We start from the raw sequence: 15656 nt of genomic DNA, 5'->3' as shown, positions 1-15656 counted from the left end.
CAATGGATCCGCCTGGACAGGGTGTGCTTTCCCTGCCATCTCCATGAGGGGGCTCCACAGGGGCTGAGCCAGAATTGTTCGGTCTTTATCCACAGCCTTCAGAAATCCACTTCCCTGTGCTCCGGCCCAGAGCGCGCGCGCACACACACACACACACACACACACACACACACACACACGTGTCACCACAGCCACAGCAGCACTTGCTCATGTTGGTCACAGACGTTACACGCTTGGGTCAAAGTCTGGATAAACAACCCTGAAAGCCAAAATTCACACAGTCCACTCACCATTTATTCATATATACACATGTATGAAAAACAAAAAATATGCAATCTGAGCCCAGAAGCAAAACTATCAGTAAGGAGACGTGGCTGCTACACTCATACTCCTACTGCAATCAAGAGAAGCCCATCTCTGCAGATATTCCCTCTTGTTAACTGGGAACAACGGCACTTCATCCTAACCTCCTCATTTAGCCTCCATTCTCCTATGCTATCAATTTTCTCCCGTGTGTGTAGAAGACACCAGTCCAAAAGCTCTCAACAGCAGTGGAAGCACCAGAGTATTTCTCAGTAGCAAATTCCTTTAATAGATGTTCTCTGCAGTAATGCTCTTACACCACTGCCCTGCCTGCTGTGTAACACAGCCACAGGAAGTCCTGTTCACAGCAGCTCACTGACACACTGGGTGCATCACACAGGTTGGGACTAAAAGCAAAACAACCCCGGAAACGCAAAGCACTGCAATTCTTTCTAGATGCTTCAGTGAAGAGCTGAGCCTTTGAAAGTCTTTGTTTGGGGTTGGTGGAGTTTTCTCAGTAGAGCAGATGCATCACTACAGATTCGGCATCTCTCAGTGTATTTAGTAAGTTATTAGCCTTATTCACATTTCAGAGTTAAAGCAAAAGTAGAAGAACACAGGATTAAGTGATTACAGCAAAACCACATGCCAGCCACAGCGCGCTCAGTAAGCCCTTGGCTGTGGCTGTGTCGCAGAGGATGGGAAGCGAGTCACTCCAGGCCCCTCTTCTGGCTCCCAGCAGCTCCTGGCCACCCAAAAGGGCTTTTGAGAACAATCTGCAGCAGCCTGAGTCAGGCAAAGCCTGGCAGAGACCTCCCCAAAACTCCGCTTAGTCAGGAGCAGATTAATTCGTTATGACTTTGAGGCTTTGTAGAAGGGCCCTGCCATGAGTTAAGTGAGATGTTACAACTTAAACACTTACAGAAATCAGAAACTGGAAGAGTTCTTTGCTCATTAACTGCCTGGCAAAGAATCTTTTTGTTTTAGAGAATCAGTAACTCGCTTCTGTTCACAGCTTGGTTTTAATGTGACCAAAATGACACCAAGATACTAGAAGGCAAAAAGCCACAGGCCCATGGTGAAAAGCACAACAGCTTACTGCTGTGAGTCCATCCTGCACCAAAGTACAAACTGAGCATTACACAGCACACCCCCATCTGCACGGATCTGAGAGGCAGGCAGTGCATCCTGCCACCCTTGTTAACTCTGATGTAGATCACAAATCACTGTGATAACAAACTCATCCCCTGCATGCCGGTACAGCACCTAACTGCTGCTCTGTGGATGCTACTACAGTTTTACAAGCTCCCTCCTTCCCCCTCTGTCCAACAAGAAAACGTATTTAGCACAGAGGCTGCCTGTTGACCTTGCAGCTCTTGGTGAGAGGGCATCTTCATTCCAAATTAGAGTGAAGATAATGAAACAGGTCTTCAAAAGCGTGCCACTCCCACCGAACTGCAAACCCATCTGTTTCAGTTGGTAACAGCTACCAAAACAAGCAGGTGCTCAGTTATGAGAAGTGCAATTAGAGCAGCAGGTTGACAGACACAGTTTTGTCTTTCCCAGAATTCATCATTTAGATGGATAAAATAAGTATCTGCTTATGCTCTTCCTAACCTCAGGTAAAACCACAGCAGGTATGTTCAGCTGGGCAGACAGACAAGGCTGGTAATTCTCTAGGGGGTGATATTATGCATAAAATACCACAGAATATGAACATGTATAATATGGTTAAAACATCAATTTCTTTTGGAACTCTATGTTCTTTAAGGTCCCTTCCAACCCAAACCATTCTATGATTTTCTACATGATAAATAAAAATTTCACCAGATGACTATTTAGGAGACCACAGCCACCAGTTGAGATAATATTAAATATGCTCAATAAATTGTTTAATTCAAAGCCCGTCCACTTCCATCACTTCCACTGCAAAAAAGCTTTATGCTTCCTAGAACAGCAAACAACAAAAGTACACACAGAAGTTTAAGTAAATTAATAATAAAATCAATGTATAACTACCTACTCGTGAATCTACAAGACACTGGAGAACTTATCCAACAGCAACTGGAAATGAAGCATCAGCTGCAGAGTCCGAGCAGTTGCTTGTAAATAGGACTTGACTGAGACAGAGGTGGCAAAGCCATAACCTCACAACTGCCTGTTACTGTTCATTAATTTATTTGGTTGATCCACTATATTGGCCAGATCACAAGGGTGAAGATATTAATTCCTCTTCTGGGCACGTGCCCATGAACACCACCATAGAGGATGCTATGACACATGCATGAGATGAACAACCCTCAAGTTGGTTCAGCAAACATTCCATTTTAAGGGGAGGGGAAATCCCAGGATGACCTCATTCCTCGAGAAATCAATGAAGAGTTCACGGCTTGACTTCATCCTGATGCTGAAAGAAACACAGCCATGCATCCCACACAGCCAGGACAGAACAGACACATCCATCCTTCCTTGAGAGCAGCTCTGCAAGGGCTTGGAACGGGCTGAGCATCAGAATCCCGGACTAAGGCTGAGATTAGTGGCAGGGCCTTGGGCCAGTCTCTTCCTCCAGTGACCAGCAAAGGGAGCATCACTCAATGCACCTTCTTAGGAAGATGAAGGGGCCTGTAAAACCTGAGCAGACATATTAAAGTTGCCAAGACAGCAGAATAAGAACTGTACAAGGGCAGAACATCCCTTTTAAGAAGTCCGTGTGGATGACCTTAACACAATGTGAAGTCTTCCAACTGCAGAAACTGTTGACTACTTGAAAGTCCTGGCAGCAGGTTTTACTTTATTGGTTTTTATACCTGCCTTCTGTGTGCTCTTTGCTGCTGTAACAGTTCCTCTTCCAGATTCTCAGAGGAGATCAATCTGCATCTTTTCCACTCAGTCTCCTCAACTGACGTGAATTGTTCCACTGGAGCTGATTGCTCCACGCTTGCCTATCACTCTGTATCTCCAAGTGTTTGATCAGATAAGGAATCCTGAAACACATGCTTCGGTCTGAAATTAAACTGACTGTGACAGCATTCAGAGAAAGGCGGGAGACATGAAGAGTCCACATTCTGCTGAAATCCACCTTTACACAATAGTTAATATGGGGCCAATACTGGTTTCTACCTTCATTAATGATCTGGGTGACAGGACAGAGCAGACACAGAGCAATTCTGCAGACACCACTATCTGACATACCAGATGGGCGCACTGCCACCCTGAGGGACCTCAGGAGGCTGGAGAAATGGGCAGACAGAGCTCCCAGGAGGTTCAAAGGGAAACACAAAGTCCCAGCCCAGGGGAACATGAACTCCTGCATCAGCACAGGAGAAGGCTTGAGAGTCCTGGAGGCCAAGGCTCAACATGAGCCACCAACGTCACCGTGCAGCACACAGGCCAACACCACCCTGAGCTGCAGCCAGCCCATGATCTGGTGAAATGCTCTGTTTCACGAGGACCCGAGCATCTCCCTTGCAGGAGTTCAACGTTCCACGTGGCATGTCAGTTCTTGAGATGCCGTGGCTCAAGTGGCCTTACAAAGCAACCTTGCAGCTTCACTGCTGAAAGCAGCAATGTGTATTAATGGGGTTATGAGCATTGCTACTTAGAAGTCAGAGCCTGGTGCAGCAATTATAGCTCCACAGCAGTCAAATCTTCAAGGAAATTACCAGAATTATCCACAGTTTAGATGAACTTTCTACCCTTTCAATCAATAAAGAGTCATTAACAACCAATTCCAAGCTGCCCATTGTTTATAGCACTAGAGGCTTGCTGCAGCCATGGCAGAGCCTGCAGCCTCTTAAAGACATTCTCACTTTATTGTATTCAACTTTAGTTCAATATGATTTTGCTGGGCAGAGTGTTACAAACCGCTACGTCTGCAAACCCTGACATATTCTAATCTACAAGGTAAAGGGGGTTTCAAAGCTGTGCTGAGGTCAGGTTCTGCTCTCATGTATTCACACGCTCAGAAATATTTTTCCATTAATGTTATTGCTACCTATAAACTATTTAAGGAATAAAAATATTTAAGGAGAAGAAGAAATGCAAAATTCACAACTCCAAACATTTCAGACTGGTTTATGTTTCACAACTTCAGAGTGAATGTCAGGATACATCCGAGACTTCCATACGCCCAGAGCAGTTGTAAGTTGTCTTTACAGAATGTGTAGTAGGGAAATGAAAATAAAATCCAGTTTAAGTCTCCTGAACTTCACAGCAGCAAACACCTCGGAGTCAGTGGAGGTGACCAGCATCAAGTCTTTGGTACCAAAGATTCACTGCAGTCTTTCAGAGATTTAAGATGGATTCTTGATAATTTGGCATAAAAAGCAAAATAGTTACTTTCTTGGCAACTTATTAAAATCAGAACTTGCACAAAGACAGAGCAGCAGTGCCAAAAGCAAAGCGAGCACTGGCATCCACAGCAAATGCAGAATCTATTATTTTGTCCCTTTGGACTCAATTAGTTCAAAATTTACAAGGAATGGCACCTATAAAGATGTTAAACATTAACAAAACTTCTGCTAACTTGCTTCAAAATGAATTTTAATTGCAAGCTCCGTTTTATACATATTCCAGGCTTGCAGAACGTAATGGGTGTTTTATTCAGCCCACAAAAATTCCAACAGATTAATTTCATGCTGAAAATCTATAGTTCCTTAAGAGGTCTAAGGAAAAAGCCATCAATGCCAACATGCTCTGAATGAGTCACTTGAGGTCTTCCTACTTTTGAGTTTCTTGTCAAGGAGCAGTGGGGACATGGCAGACACTGAGCAGCAATACACAGATCCCCCTGCTTAAACATTTGCTGGTTTAAAGCTGGTTTTAGTTTTAGAAAGAATGTGACAATATAGATGATTAGGAGCTTTTTCTTTCTTAAACTGGAGATGAGGCTCAAATCAGAGCATGCATTACCTGAGTTTAAAGAGACCCAAAGCTTTTTACTGTGAGCTTTCCTCTACCTGCAATGACTGTGCATGCATCGAGCAAAGCAGACAGAGCTGCCCAAGCTTTTTGTGCGGGATGTTCTCCCAGTCAGGAGCCACTTCCCACAGTACACCTCATACAGCCCATTAACTACAACGAGAAATCAGAGAGCCTTTTAAAATCCCTGTGCTTGGCTTGGAGTAAGAGGCCCTTGCACTTCTGCACCACCTAAAAGCTTAAGATGCAAAACCCATGGATGGCTCATTGGGTGTCAGAGCACCAGTGCCTGGGTTTGCAGGGGGACATGGGCGCAGTGACCAGCAGCACCTCTCATCCTGAGGAGCACCCGCTGGCAGCACAGAGCACAGGAAGGTGTAATAACCCCAGGCAGCAGGAGGAAAGCAAAAGGAACAGCAGAGCAGAGCCCTGTGATCCAGAGCATCACCCTGCGCTGCTCCCTGCACGCTCCAGCCGGGGAGACCCTCCCTGATGCACCAGCCCAAAGCTCAGCAGGGGACGGGAGGCAGCAGAAGCCAGCACTTGGTCGACCTTTCCTCCCTTCGACCATTACTCAGGGTTCTGAGCTGCTCACACCAAGTAGGTTTGCAGCACCCGGTCATCTAACATGCCTATTCTGGCTTTGAAACCTCTTTCAAGAGTTTTCCTTTAGCTTTCCCTTCCCTTCAACTTTCTTCCTAGCTCCAGAAATCCCACCATGGCTTTGAACAAGCACCCTTTAGTGTTTAAAGTCACACAAATCATCTGTGACTGGGCGAAACTCATCCTCCCCGTGCTCTCCCCTCTGCCCACCCGGCTGTGTCGAGCACAGGGCACTGCTCCAGGATCAATGGTGTTAATTTATTCTCTTACATTAGAGAAAGAACAACCTTATTTCAAGGTTCCTTCGTGCCAGCTTCCAGCCTGAAGCTCTTTTATTTTTTCCCCTTCATGAACAGCTGACTTATCAAAAGCAGGCTTTTCTAACCAAAACCCACAAGCTAAGCCACATTATTATAACTGAAGCAATTAATTACCTTTATGCCTTTCTTTTTAAGGGAGATCTTTAATGCAGGTAATTCTGACTAAAAGAGCTAATTTGAACTGCTCCATCATTTAAAAGATGATTATAAAAATTAGACAAGTGCAGAATGAAGACAAAGGGATCAAGGAAAGAACAGAGATGAGTATATCCCCTGTGCTCCAACTGGGAAGCATCAAACCAACATGCCTATGTGAAAAGCATGGAAAAGGATCATCAAGTTTTCCAGTCACTGCTGACAAAGCAACTCTTTAACAGTTTACTGACACGTAGCAAACTGTGGGTCACGATAGTGGTGGGGAAGCAGCTACTTGTGTTTTGCCTTTTTGGATTCCTACAAGGCAGGAATTGCCTTCACAGAAAAAGACATCCGTGGAGCACCATAATCTAGTTTCCCAGTCCTGGAAAATTCCAGCTTACTGTGGACAGAACGAGAGTCATCAGCTGCTGACAGCATTTTCTCTATTACTAATCCTCTTGATATTTACTGATGCACTGGCATCTTTCTGATCTCCACTATCAAATCCAAGAAAGGTCCCTGGGAGGAAGAATCAAGCATCCATATTGTAGAACTGCCAAGACTGCCAAAACCAAACTCAGCATGAGCTAAAGAGATCATGACCTGCCCTGACAAAACAAAATGCTGCCGAGAAGCAGCAAAATAAACCAGCCATGAGAAGCCAAACCCTTGATTTCAGAATCAGTCTCATAGAATGGTTTTGGGTTGGAATGGACCTTAAAGACCATCTAGTTCCAACCCCCCTACCATAGGCAGACAGACGTGTCTGCATGCTTTTGTACTCCATCATATTTGTCAAGACACACGTCACAGATAGAGATATGACAGGATGTCTTAACAAATACAATGGACTAGCTCTGAAAACACTCTAATTCTTAACCTGACTACTTCTTCCATTTCCATGGCTGCAGCGATGGCCCTGGTAACACTTTACTGAACCTGTCCTGTTGAGAGGAACTGCGGTGAAACACATCAGTGTTTCTCTAATCTTTGAAACACTAAAGCTTTCCTCCCTATCTCCACATATACTTTCCACCTCACCACCTCTATCTCCAAGAACACACAGGGAAGGGTGGTGATGCTGTTCAAGTGTGAAGATCAGACCAAGAGCGTCTCCTAAAATAAAGTTCCTCACTGTGCGTGAGTATAAACCGAGAGCACACCTGCCTAGATTAGAACCACAGAATCAAGGCTGGAAAAGCCCTTTAAGATTATCACATCCAACCATTCCCCAGCACTGCCAAGGCCACCACTAAACCACAGATTGAAGGAATGCAGCTAATATCAGCCTCAGTTTGGAGAGACGCATGTGAGTGTTGTCACAAAATGACACTCCTCAACAGCTTAAGCTTATGCAAACCATGGTAAATACGATTCTTCCTCAACTTTCATGAATTAGGATATAATGCAGATTAGAAGGGAGCTGTAGTTTAATCACAGGACATGAGATACGTTAGCATCAGATATCCACAAATCAATTTAAACTAGAGAGATGAATTCAGCACCAGACTGAGCGTCTCGGTGGTGACTTCCACTGACAGCACACCAAGAGCAGCTCCAGGGGCTGGGCGCAGGTGGGAAGCAGCTGCAGGGAGCCTGGGGAAGGAAACGCAGCAGGCAAAGATCATTTCAAATACATTTAGTGAAACAGGTGACATCTGAAGACAAAAGTATTCCATTCTTTAACACAACGTGCAAATACAAGACAGCATCCACAAAGCACGGGTCCACAAAGAAACCCCAGCAGAAAGATGTCTTTGAAAGCATGAGAACAGCTGCAGAGGTGTCGCTGCTCCTTCACTTTGAAGTTGTAGATAAGGGTGAGCAGTGTAAAACATGACTATTATCAGCTCTGGCAGACAGATTTTGACAAGCAAATGCAACTCCCTCAAAGCAGCAAACAGCTCTGCAAAGGGAGACAGACCCCTCTGCAGCTACACCTCCTCAGCTGGCTCCAGCAGTGGTGGAGCTGGCATGGCAATGGCAGGAATTGGTTTCTGGACAAGAAGAAACGCAATGGGAAGGCAAAGACATCTTCTGGAAGCACCTTTAAGTGAAGCCAGTGATTCTTCCCACCAACATTTGTCCAAATCCCTGCTTAAACTGGGAAATCAGCGTCCCCCTGTGTTAAGGACACAGTGTGTTAAAGAGAACGCTGGGTGTCCAACTTTTTACAACCTGTGACATCATTTGCACTTTCATGAAGCCTCCTTCCCCTGCCAAATAGCAGTATTATTCACCAGCTTACAATCGATATGGTCACTTATATGTTGGGTCAGGTCCAGAAGGTACTCTTGAGACGACCAGTGTTTTTCCCAGCTTTCAGCCCGTTGTGTTACACTAATTCGCATGAGGTCTGTTTCAAAAGAACTCTTTAGCTTGCAGGTATTGAGGTTCTTGCAAACAAGCCTTTTTTAATCTTCCAACATGTGTTTGCATCTAGCACCCAAACAGCTAAATATTAATTCTTCACTGAGGGGATTCTCCCCCACACTACAGGCAATCCCACACCTCATCCCTTGAGGTGCCATCCACACAACAGTAGCCTTCACACAGGGTTCACTCTGCCTCCAAAGTGAGCAAACAACAAAGGAGGAGAAATTAGGGTAAAAAAGGACAATTACAACATGATCACGGTAATTTTCAGCCTAAAAGCATCTTCTGCCTTGGTTTAAAAAGCCAGCCTGAATATTCATGAAATGTTCTCTGCTATCTAGCAAATAGAATTAATCATATTAATGCATGGAAAAATAAGATTAGCCAGAAAGTGGTATATGAAATCTAATCATGTTTTATTGAATGAAACATGAGTGGGAGAGGTCATGAGGGCCTTTTGTTGCCATTTATCACAAGAAGTCTCTCTCCCTGCCATGCTCCTGGCAGGAAAGCAGCTCACTCAGGCTCTGGGAAGCACCAGGAGCAGCGAGCAGCAAGGGGAAGAGAGTCCTGCATCCAGTGCTCAGCCACGCTGCGGCCTCGGGAAGGAGCTGCATGGATTGGCAACCGAGTCCTCCTTCTCAGCTAGGGGCCAGCTGAAATCCTCCCTTCCCTGCCAGACATGCTGAACTACGGAACATTTTTAAATGCCATCTTACCCTGAGCAGCTCTTTCTTCCAGAATTTTCCAGTTGCTTCTGCAGCGCAACAGGCTCAGGAGCTCCAGGACAACGTGCAGCACTACTCTACAGAAACTACGTTGTACAAAGCATCATCAATCCTTTAACTCCAAAATAGCCATCAAGATGCTCACGAATCGTTTGCATCCACTAAGGAAACAACCAGCTCTGCCACTCAGCTACCACCAAGAACCAGGCACCCAGTGCCAGACATCAGCTTTCTGACCTATAAAATCCTGTTCTCCATGTTGTAGATCTGTATTAAAATTAAGGCCTGAAGAGTCATGCAGCAACGACAAAGACTGGTACATCCCAGGAACACACCAGAGGCAGCAAGGGACCACCACAGCCCCATCAGCAAGGAGAGCTGCAGGCCACCTCAATGAGGATAGGTCTGGTTTCCAACAACCAAATCTGCCAGAGAATACATCTTCTAAGGGAAAAGGGGAGTATTTCCCACTAAAGCAATGTTTCACAGCTTTAAAGTCTGTGTAGGATTTGTTTCTAATGAAAAGCACTATAAATGCTTAATGAGTACAAAAATAGAATTAAACTGCATCAAACAAGAAAGTCTATTTTCCAGATCCCAACAAACATGTAACTGACATTTATGCAGGGATTTCAAAAGCCATTTCATACACGCTTTTTATTCACTCTCAGTCCTATGCAAAACATTACCATGGAAGAAAAACATCTGACTATTACAGATAAAGTACCCATTAGTTAACTAGCTCTTGCAATACGGAAGCTGAATTCATTGCACAGGAAAACTTTCACACTTACATTCTCAAGGCTTTGACTAGTGATGAAACAAGTTATTTCAAGACACACAAAAATGCTCCAGTCCTCAGCCCCGTGCAGCCTGGGCAGGATCATGCTTGTCAGTGCTCAAATAAAAGCAATTACTGACTGGGAAAAAAAAAAAAAAAAAATCAAAAAGGAAGTGGCAAATGTGAGATAAAAATCACTTTAAAGCAGTCACCAGGCAATCTGCAAGGAACAGCAGCCACTGGGAAGCACATAGAGGGTCCCTATCCGGCTCCCACTCATGCTGGCAGCCACCGATTGCAATGCAAAGTCTGCATGATTCCTGCAAGTGCTGTCCCACTAACCTGTACCGGCAGCAGATGCAGACCTAGGGCTCCCGAGCTGGCATGTGGCAGCACAAGGAACCACTTCACTAAGTGACAATTCATTAAAGCCCAATTCACCAGCCCTTTGGAGCCAAGTCTTTCCATTGACTTCAATAGAAATCAAGTGGGGTCTGAGATGAAAATACATGCTGAAAGCTCCAAGACTGCTATCTAAGGATCAGAAGCTGCTTTGATATAAAGAAAATAGGTTGGTTCATTAGAAGCACACACAGAGGAGTTTTTTGCCAATCAACATTACCATCACCTGAAACAGTGACCTTCAAGACAACAGGTACTCTAATCTCTTGGAGGAGAGCACAAGATGTGCTAACAGATTAGCCTGGCCAGTGGTACCAACTACCTGGCATCAAGAGGGAAGCACAAAGCAGATCTCGCATAGAACCACCTTAATGAGTATGAGAAACCACTTGGCAGACAAACAAAGGTGGGGAGGGAAGGGTCAACTGCAGATAATGACAAGGAAAGAAATAAAGTCAGCAGCAGTGATGAGGAGCTGCTGAAACACAGGTGATTCCTCCAGCAGTTCCTCCCCCAACTCAACTCTCCGCAGAAACACAGCAATGAGAGAGAACTTCTCAAATGCTTTTCCATAAAGGGTGACATCTGAATGGAGTTTCCTGTGCTCAGCTCCAGAAAGGAAGATATTCTGGAATTAACCAGAGGAACCTTAAATTCAAAGGTCCTCAGCCCAGAGAAGCTGTGGCTGCCCCATCCCTGGCAGTGTTCAAGGCCAGGTTGGACAGAGGGGCTTGGAGCAACCTGCTCTAGTGGAAGGTGTCCCTGCCCGTGGCAGGGGGTTGGAACTGGATGAGCTTTAAGGTCCCTTCCAACACAAACCACGGTATTTTTCTCCTCCGAGGCTCATCCCAGCACATGGTCCCTTTTATCCACTGCTCAACATCTGTACCATAGTAAAGCAGAACAAGATGCCTTCACATCAGACACAGCTGGGCCAGAAAAGTCTTGCAAAATACACATGCACATGTTGAGGCACGCTCGCTTCTAGGAAATTAAGAGACAAAGCTGAAACCAAATTCTACCCAAATTAACTGCAAAAATAGTCCTAAGGAGAAGGAAAGCTTTTGTGCGAGACAAGCAAAATATGGCTCCAAGGCTGAAAAGTCAAAATGAAGATGAGAGACTGAAGAGGAGGAACAGGATTCAGACAGGAATAAATTCCATTGCTTGGCAGTTACCCACGTGCAGCCCTGCTTCTCCTGCTGCATTCACTTAGCACGGGATTAGTTACAGAAAATCAAGGAGAAAACGTTTCCTGGGGAAATGACAAGGAAAAGCTCAAAGAGTGGGAGGGCAGCAGAGGGGCAACATGACAGATGATGCAACCCCCCCTAAAATGAGACTTGTGTTCCATAAGGTAGAATAACTCAGTCAAGAGGAGGATCATAGGGAAGCAAGAGCTACCTCACCTGCTTCAGCTCTATGGGAATGACTGCAAAAACCTTCTTTGCTAAATACCTGCATTACACCCAGCAAAACACACACTTGATCTCACTCAATTCCTGTAAACACACGTAAATTGGATTATTAGTCACTTCCTACCCACCACCTTCTCTGGCAATAGCAGCACAATGCTTTAATAATCATAATGCAAGTCATTATGCCTAATATTAGATACAGGTCCCAGATCAGCTACATGAGATGTGAATGGATGACAGAAAGAAGTGCAAGAGACAGACAAGCACATTTTCATTGTTTGCATATACTTAAACTACAGCAAATATGCACAAACAGAGGAAACACACACCTCTGCCTCCACAGAAAGCAAGAATTTACCCTCTATTAAGTGTGTTCAGAGCACAGCCAAGCAATTGCTCCACAGCACAACCCTAATTTCTCTACAAAAACAGTATTTTAAACCAGTCAAACCTACCCAAAGCTCCAGAGTAATCACTGAGCTATTAAAGGGAAGATGAGGCTGGGACATGTCTGACACAGAGGGGGTTCAGTGCTATCGAGGACCAGCCTGGAGAGTTCCTTATCATCAGACATTGCCGTGGCACGTTTTGGGTGCTCAGCTTGAAACCCCTTGCTATCTTCAGTGGAGCTGAGCCCCCACAGGGATGCTTGCCGTGGAAGAAAGCTTTTAACGGGTACCACAAACAGCCGTAATCAGCAGATATTCCTGAGAAGCATCAGCCCAAGATTTAGTTAGCTCTGAACAGATACTGATGCAGAACACACCATCAACAGAGCTCAGCCCCTCAGGGACCGGAGCCCAAGATGCTTTGGGGGATTTTCTTCTTTTACATGTATTTATTGACAAGAATGTCATTGATCCTTTCAGGTTTCTCAGCTAGTAGGAAATGAGGGGGAAGAGAATCCCAAGTCTTGAAGACAAGAGAAAGTCTGGGAATAATGACATAACATATATACCATATCCCTCTCCGAGCACATCCTTGCCCTGGCAGAGAAGGGCTGTGATTGAAAGGCCACTCCAGCCAACCTCAAAGGAGAAGAGGGCAGCTACTGCCATCCTTCCAATTTCTTCTTCTAGGCTGGAGACCCCCCAATGTCCTTTATAGTCTGACAGGCTCTTTTTCACACTGCTATTTTCTTCCCCTCCTGTTCTCTGCTCAGTAGAATTTTATTTCTCACCTGTCAAGGAAACCCAGGCGCAAGGTCCCATGACAGAAGCTGCAACAGCAGTTAAAAGAGCTGTAAATGTGTTATTTTATTAATATGTCTCAAATAGCTACTCAACTTCTATTGCTCTGCTTGACATATGGATGCTTAGACCTGCAATGCCCTTTCTCTTTCAAGACTTACTGCAGGATTTGGAGACAGCTGTGGTGACTGCTGAAGGCAAGAGGGTTAAGGGAACCTTGCTCATCAAAACCAACAAAGCATCTGCTTTCTAAAGAGGAGAGGATGGATGACAACACAGGAGACTTTCAGTAAGCACAGGCCAAGTCAAGCTTACTTAATGCACCAAGGTAGTGGTCTCATAAATACCACCATTAGATGGTATTCCACAACTTGGAAATACATAGCAGCTGAAATTTCATTTTATTTGTGTATATCTCAAACAAGATTAAAACTATTTATAATGCTTAGGAAATGAAATATTTAGCTACAAGATGCTTCAATAGAATGCTTTATTTGGCTGCAAATCTTTCTGCCGTATTACCAATAATTAAAACTAGATTTTCACAGACAGAGGGGAAGAAAGGGTTTTCGCTATATTTTCAAGCTGAATCATATCAACATGTTTAAAGAGGAGATAGGAGCTCCAGTTTCTTCCCCCCTATGGGCAAGAATTATTGAAAACTGAGTAATGTGAATTTAATTAGCAGGCTCTGAGTCAAAGGCCGGTTTTGAAAAATGAAATTCAAAATAAGATTCTCTGTAATTCTGCTTATGGGACTGAAAAGTTTCCTTCTCGAGAATACTAAATGAGATCCCTTTGAATTGACTGGTATGTTTATCTTGCCTGAGTTTCACGGTGCTAGACAGATGCAGGATGAGCCTCAAAGCAGGAATGGCTGCATCTGGGAGCCCTGGATGAAACTGGTGTTTGTGGGACCTGGGTTTTGCTCCCTGACCCAGAACATCTCATCAGGGCTGCTCCACCGGCCCATCAAACAGGAGCCTGCTGCTGCTATGGCAAGCAGGGTTCATCCAGCTCCCACCAAAAACCCACCTGAAGGAAAGGCATCATTACAGATGTAGGACACGGGCACTTGGTGGGGAAGAAGGAAAGAAAATACATCATTATTCCCTCTGACAAGGCCCCCAAACTGCTGTCCATAGAACATACTACCTTTGGAATAGCTACTAGATCTCCTCTCCAAAGGACTGCACATGCACATACAAGTATTAATGAAAGTCAAAGGGCTTATTTTTCTAAGTTGCCATTTTTAAAGTTCTACCAAGCTGTATTTATGGGTAGTTTATTAATTTCTTTGCAGCAGGATCCCTCTGACAGGCATTGTTTTATTTTGGGGATGACAAGACACAGTGCTGCACCAGCAACACCTCCAGGCTGAATAATGTTTCTTAACTAGCTACATTCATCTTTACCACATACCACAGATGACTGATCCTTGCTGCTGTACATAATGGCTAAAAACCAACAGTGCCCTAAAATATTAATGCATGCTAATAAACCCCGTTTATTTCCTATGAAACAGCAACATCTAATTTTCAGAGAGGTCCTGGGAACAGTAAACAATTGGTACATGGTAAATGGCAACTTCTCTCCCATCAATACATCCTAAACATTCAAATCCTATTCCCCTATAATTGCCAGGCACGTATAAATTACTTAAATGAACATTATTTGTGGTTGCAACAGAATCCTCATAAATAATCGTAATTTAGCTTCCTGCTGAGATCCCAAGCAACACCTCATTATTTCACATGCTTAATTCTTCCCTTCCAGAGGGATGTCAGGTTTAAGGCTACTCCCTTCATTTGCTGCGTGTTAGGGCTTTTAGCTGTTTGTTGAGTGCACTCACAGTGCAGATCACAGTGTCTACCTCCACCAGAGACAGAGTTGTTCTTTGCTATAAAAGCAACACGAGCAATACATCAGACTCCTGCAAGCCCTCACTTCTGACTTCATAGCCCCGACCATTGGGCAGTTCTTGTATATCAGAAAAAGCCATGTGGCGTTTATTATACATAAAAGCACTATTTCTGAAAGCACTGCTCAGACAAAGGGATGAGGGTACTGAAATCCTGTGCTCAGCCTCTGCCTAAAGGACAAAACGATCTGCAGAAACGTTTGCCAAAAGTTCATTAAAGTCAACTTGTCAGCATCAGATTTAGCAATAATCAGAAAACAATTTAGCAAAAGCAAGGTTTGAGCACGCCGATGTCTGAGGGGGTTTCCTGGGCTTTGAAGTGTTGGGTGGTTGCTATGGCCGCTTGTTTTTAAATTCCTTATTTCTTCTCACCAGCTACACTATGAAATCTTATTGCAGAGAATACGATTTAAAGTAGATAATAGTCACTGCAAAGTTTACCAAGCAAATAAAAAGCATCCCAGGGAGTTTCATTAGAAGGAAGCAGCTACGACCTGTGACTGGAAATAACAGGGAACGGCCCTCCTTCAGGCACAAACTCTCTTCACTCTGAACA

The 15656-nt window shown here is 44.4% G+C and overlaps 1 protein-coding gene across 6 annotated transcripts in view; it reads right to left on the bottom strand.

Moving 5' to 3' along the window:
- The window catches only part of CSMD2 (CUB and Sushi multiple domains 2), a 283054-nt gene that overhangs the window by 189080 nt on the left and 78318 nt on the right, over nucleotides 1-15656 (bottom strand). The gene's annotated exons all lie outside the window — the stretch shown is intronic.

Source organism: Strigops habroptila, chromosome 12 (genome assembly GCF_004027225.2).
Source record: "Strigops habroptila isolate Jane chromosome 12, bStrHab1.2.pri, whole genome shotgun sequence".
Lineage (NCBI taxonomy): Eukaryota > Metazoa > Chordata > Aves > Psittaciformes > Psittacidae > Strigops > Strigops habroptila.
This window is presented reverse-complemented; position numbering and strand designations above follow the sequence as displayed.